Genomic DNA, 5,768 nt, shown 5'->3' with positions numbered 1-5,768 from the left:
CATCAATTCCCTAATAGTGGCTAGCTAACGGGCTCTCATTGGAGCCAGAATATTTCCTATCAATTAGGTTGAAGGTGTATCGCGGGTCAGGGCATTGAACATTTTGTTACCATCGTCCGTATGCGGTTTATGAGTTAATATAATAGGTCAAACTCGTGTAAGAAGAAAAAAAAGCCTTTGAGATGATTTCTTTTAAAGAAAACTGTATTAAACTATAACCGGGGTTACAAAAGATGGGAGTCATAATTAAATTATTTGAAATTTGCATAGTAATAATTAGATTTTTTATTTTTTTATTTTTGCAATGATAAGTCAACATCGCTTTCGCCTCTCTCCAACATATATCGCCAATAACCCTCATGCCTCCATAGAATCGTGGAAGAGCACACTGATGTCGTGAGCGACAACTAAAATCCTTCTTCTTCGTACATATTCCCATATGATGTCTCTTCCCGATACGAGAAAAATGAAATTAAGTCATCTTTTAATATTCTCCCTTAAACTTAATCTACTTCCGAAATTCCATTCCAAGAAAAAATTTTCATTTGAATAATAATTTCAGATTAAGAAGTGTGACAAAAATATCAGCAACGATTAATTGATCATCCGATTTGATGTGGCATCCCAGCGGAATCTACTTCTTCTTGAAATAATCTTCACTGGGGCACGAAGTTGTGGATACATTTAGGCCGAACATTACTGTCGCATTTATGGCTGATAGTATGTATGAACTTGCAGACGGCTAAACTATGAAAATTTCCACAAGAAAATTGGTGCAGTCAATCACAAACTCCCCTGGAAAAGTCTTTGAAATGTTGCACACGATTCTTCTGATCAGGATCGAGCCAGCCCCATATATATCCACATACACCATCGCGTTGCTAACAGTGGGCAAGCGTGGGAGCCTTGCAGCAGGTGCTTCCATCATCCACCAGCTCCTTCAGCTCCTACAACTCCTCCTCCTCCTTCGCCTTAGACTTCACCTCCTGATATAACCTTCTGTGTATTTACTGTCTCCTGCAGGTTGCCTCTCCAAACCTATACAAGCAAAAGCGAACGAGTGAGGAGCATGGCGTCTCATGATAGTCGAAGAAGAAGAAGAGGACTTGCCGTTCTCGCTTTCGTTGCCTCCATGTTCTGGTTGCTGGCATCGCAGTCCATTTGCGACGGCCGAGTGTTGAACTACTCGATTGATCCGAGCTTGTGGTTGGCGCTTCTTCCCCAAGGCTCTGCTCAACAGCCTAGACAATCGAGCTGTTGCTATACGCCTAATGGTATAAAGGATTGTTCTAATTGCCCGCCTTAACCAAATATGACATGACGGCCGGCCTTTCAAGTCCCTCCGCCACCACCACCACTACTTATCTCTCTCTCTCTCTCTCTCTCTCTCTCTCTCTCTCTCTCTTCCATGATCTATCATGTGTCTATGACATGTACGACATAATTAAAATAAATTGGATTATTGTGTTATCATCGTATTCTGGTGCTTCTACATATCTATACTCCAACTCCAAACCCAATCTGAAGTCAGATTTGCTTCAGTTACAGTTGCGGATAAGCTGGAGTTGCAGTATTTTTCAACACATAGTACTGCGCGTTCCACATTCCACGGTCAACATCGACTCCACAATAGAGCATCGCAAGGTCAGAAACCTAATCGCACCACCCACAGCAACACGCATGGAGAAGCTCATGTACTTCACCGAGCTACCTGTATTCCCTCAGCAGCGCATGTACATATACAAAGGCCAACAGTGTAATACTTCAAATTTTAATTGTGGACTTAGTTTTAAAGACATGAATTGCAGTGGCTAAAATGCAAAAAGGCTAAAACAATAAGGATTTTCTTCCCATCGCTCACGAGGCTGCCTGCTTGGGAGCGTGTGGGAGAGAACGGAAAACAAAAGAGGAGAAGGGGAGGAGGGGAGAGAAGAGGAAGAAGAAAGGGGTGAGAGGAGAAAGAGGATGTAGGTCTCGGCTGTGAGAAGGAGAGAAGAAGTAAAATGAGAAGAAAAGAGGGAGAAAGAATGAAGAAGAAGAAGAAGAAGAAAAAGAAAAAGAAGAAGCTGGGAAAGGAGAAGAGGGGGAGAAGGGACTGAAGAAGAGGAATGAAAGGGGAGAGGTGGATCTGCAGTGACCGTAGCAGAAAGAGAGATGAAGAAAAGGAGGAGAAAATAAGAAGAGAGAGAGAGAGAGAGAGAGAGAGAGAGAGAGAGAGGAGGAGGAGGAGGAGGAGATAGCTGCTGCCACACGAGAGAAAAAAAAGAAAAAGAAAATAAGGAAATAGAAAATAATAAGAGGAATATTACGGAGGATTCGTTTGGATACCGAATGGATTCATGTTAAGTTCAAAAAAATATATTAGATATGGTTTTGAATTCTCTTATTTTTTCATTAAATAGATTTGTATATTGACGCATAGATTGGCTAATCTTGGTATTATCAATTAATATGATATTTATGTTGTGAAGGAAAATTTAATTATTTTGGGAAAAATAAGGAAAGAAAAGAAAAGATAAAGACGATATTTGTATCGATGATATGCAATCAGGATAGCTTATCAGATGACTTCATATAGTTTAAAAGTATTAATCATGTGTTTGATATTTATAAACTTATTACGTCATAAGTATTTATTGAATGATGTTATCTGATTTATATAACAAATATTTATTTATCATTCATTTCAAATAATATGATTGCATCAGTTTTGAAAAGAAATGTAAAAAAAAAATTGTTTAAAATCCTAGTTTTGTAAAAAAAACTAATGAGTATGGCTATGATTTGGATTCTATCAATAAGGTTTAAACATAGTTTTATTATCTTGTCATGGCGATGTAACATAGTTATAACTATCCATACTACTGTAACTTCTGCTGTGACACACTTTAGCTATAGTTATATTTATGGTCTCTTGACTATAGTTATGTGATTGATAATCTTTGTACTATAATATTTTATGTTCTGACATATGATATTAGTTATATTTATATTTTTATTATGAAAATATATGTAAATGAATTGTGCTTTGAAAAGTATTATTACCAAATCATGATTTGATATACAAACATCATCCGCTTCCACTTTCACGGAAATCTGGACCTGCAGCTTTAATGCGTAGTCCTTCCTAGCATTTCATGGAAATTGCAGTGCTCCTTTTCTTGGTAAACGTTCAAATGTAAGACCAGATATCATTGTCTACTCTTGCAAGAAGCAACGAGGAAAAGTCACGGCAACACATCACCCACTTCCACTTTCATGGAAACCGGACCTGAAGCTTTAATGCGTATTCCTTCCTAATCTTTCTGTTTATAAGCACAAGTGGAAGAGCCAAACAAACAAACAGCAGTAGCAGCAGAACTCTGGCCCTTGTTTGAGAAGCGTACACAAAGGCACACATGGTGGGGTGTCATCAAAGAACACTATTTGCTGTCGTCTCCGTTCTCTGCATGCTGATCTCACGACCCGCCACTGTGCAGTCGGTGTCGCGCGGTGCTCCTCGTTCACTTGTAGTTAATGGTGTAGAGGTCATTCATCCAGATCGTTCCCCTTCCGGATGCACCATAGTTAATGGTGAAAAGGTGTGTAATCCTCCGATTCGTGCAAACCGACGCTCCCGTGAGCCGTAAGCCAAGACAGTTTAAGGGTAGGAATGAGTAGATTATGTCTCCAACGACATGTTTCCTTTTGTAATCAATCCTCCGTTAGCATCTGCTCGTTCGGCTTGTATACCTTCACAGCCAAAATTTTCAGAATTCTCTCCAAATGAGTGTTACAGTAACACGTACGATTGTTATTTTATGTTATTTGAAAGAGAAAATTTTATTTACATAAATCCATGAAGAAGGGAGTATCGGTGCACGATATGATGCTGTGAATTAGTTAACGGTAGGAGTATTGATGCCCACTCTCCAAATACGATCATCCACAACTGTAAATCATTTCCAGTATTCAAAAATATAAGTTTTATTGATTTATGAGATATTAATATAAGAGTTTAATTGATTTATGATATCTATTTTAGATAAAATTGTGACAAGTCCAAATATTTAAATGTCATGAGTCTAGACTATAAAAATGGGCATAGTCTCCCCTTATCTCCTCCCTTTTCCGATATAGATTCCTAATAAATAGTATCAGAGTCATGATATTTTTTTATTTATAATGACGTGCAAGATTACAATAAGAAAGGCACAATCTTTAGTTGAAACTTTTAAGAGATGTAAGTTTGCTAAAATTGAAGAACCTTTAAATTTTGACAAAAAATAAGATACAAAACTGATGAAAAATTATTATTTTTCAAGAAGATATATTAATAGATCCAATCAACACTCAAAGAAGATGAAGAAAGTTTTCTGACAAACCAATAATTATCATTGAAGAACTCAATCTATCATAGATGTTCGAAGCTTCACAGGTTCATGTTTTGTGAAAAAAGAGATCTATCAATCTACAAATATTTTTATACCATTGAAGAATTCTTAGTTTGAAGGGATAAATTTATAATTAGATATATTAGCATTATGGGAAAAATCTTAAGTTAATGCTAACATAAGTTTTATTGGTTTTGAAGATCAAGATAAGAGTTTAATTGATTTATGATATCTACACAAGTCCAATATATTTAAGTGTTATAAGTTTAGACTATAAATAGGGGTGTAATCCCCCCTTATGGGGCACCAAGTCAAATTAAGGGGACCGCAAAGTATTAATTAAGGGATTGTAATCAAGTTTTCTTAGTAAAGGCTTTTATTTTTTGAGTTATATAGTTTTTGTTATTAGTGTTTGGCTTTCTATCTCATTTATTTTTCCATCCTGGTTGGCAACATCTTCTCCTTTCTTGTTTCCTCTTCATCCTCATGATTCTCTTCATTTGCTTGATCTTGTATTTGTGATCACCAGTCTCCCATGTGATGATATAGTATGTCCAAGTCTCTAAGACAGGGCATAAAATACTTGCATCATCGATGACAGGGCATAAAATAGTTATTATTAGTGTTGTTGTGCTAATGCTATCAACTAGGGGTCACCACAGTTCTGTCTAATCCTGAAGGCACAGAGATGTCCATCTGAACCGTGTGGCAATAAGGGAAATCGATATCATGAATGAAGTAGCTAAGGTAGGTTCGAGGCGACTGTTGTGCCTTTACGTGAGCCTTGATCCCCTTGGGACCTACACAAAAGTCAATGTAGAGAGTGATTTCTCGATCCGATCTTTTCGACGATTAAGTTAACCTTTTGTGGGGGTAATATGAGCAAGGGGTTATGTGTGTGTCAGATTCGGTTCCTTCTTCAAGCAAGGATCAGCTTTTATATCTGACAAGCTACTCATCCATACGTCATTCTTATACGTCTTATTTATTTGGATGATTAGCCCGTATGATCTCCTATGACTTATCATTAGCAAGGAATAATATCAAGGACACTAGATGCTAGTCGAGTGGGTTTCTCGTGAGTTGTCAAGAAAAAAAAGCCTTTGAATTGATTTTTTTTTAAGGAAAACTGCATTAAACTTTAACCGGGGTTACAAAAGATGGGAGTCATAATTAAATTATTTGAAATTTGCACAGTAATAATTAGATTTTTTTTTTTTTTTTTTTTTTTTTGCAATGATAAGTCAACATCGCTTTCGCCTCTCTCCAACATCTATCGCCAACAACCCTCATGCCTCCATAGAATCGTGGAAGAGCACACTGATGTCGTGAGCGACAACTAAAATCCTTCGTTTTCATACATATTTCCATGATGTCTCTTCCCGATACGAGAAA

General features: G+C 37.2%; 1 long non-coding RNA gene across 1 annotated transcript; it reads left to right on the top strand.

Moving 5' to 3' along the window:
* Positions 1 to 749: 749 nt before the first annotated feature.
* LOC135672588 (uncharacterized) lies at positions 750 to 1,220 on the top strand. The gene is made up of 2 exons (XR_010513023.1): positions 750 to 915; positions 1,024 to 1,220. It is a non-coding gene; the product is annotated as an uncharacterized LOC135672588 (long non-coding RNA).
* Positions 1,221 to 5,768: the final 4,548 nt, after the last annotated feature.

The sequence above is a fragment of the Musa acuminata genome, chromosome BXJ1-4 (assembly GCF_036884655.1).
Source record: "Musa acuminata AAA Group cultivar baxijiao chromosome BXJ1-4, Cavendish_Baxijiao_AAA, whole genome shotgun sequence".
NCBI lineage: Eukaryota > Viridiplantae > Streptophyta > Magnoliopsida > Zingiberales > Musaceae > Musa > Musa acuminata.
This window is presented reverse-complemented; position numbering and strand designations above follow the sequence as displayed.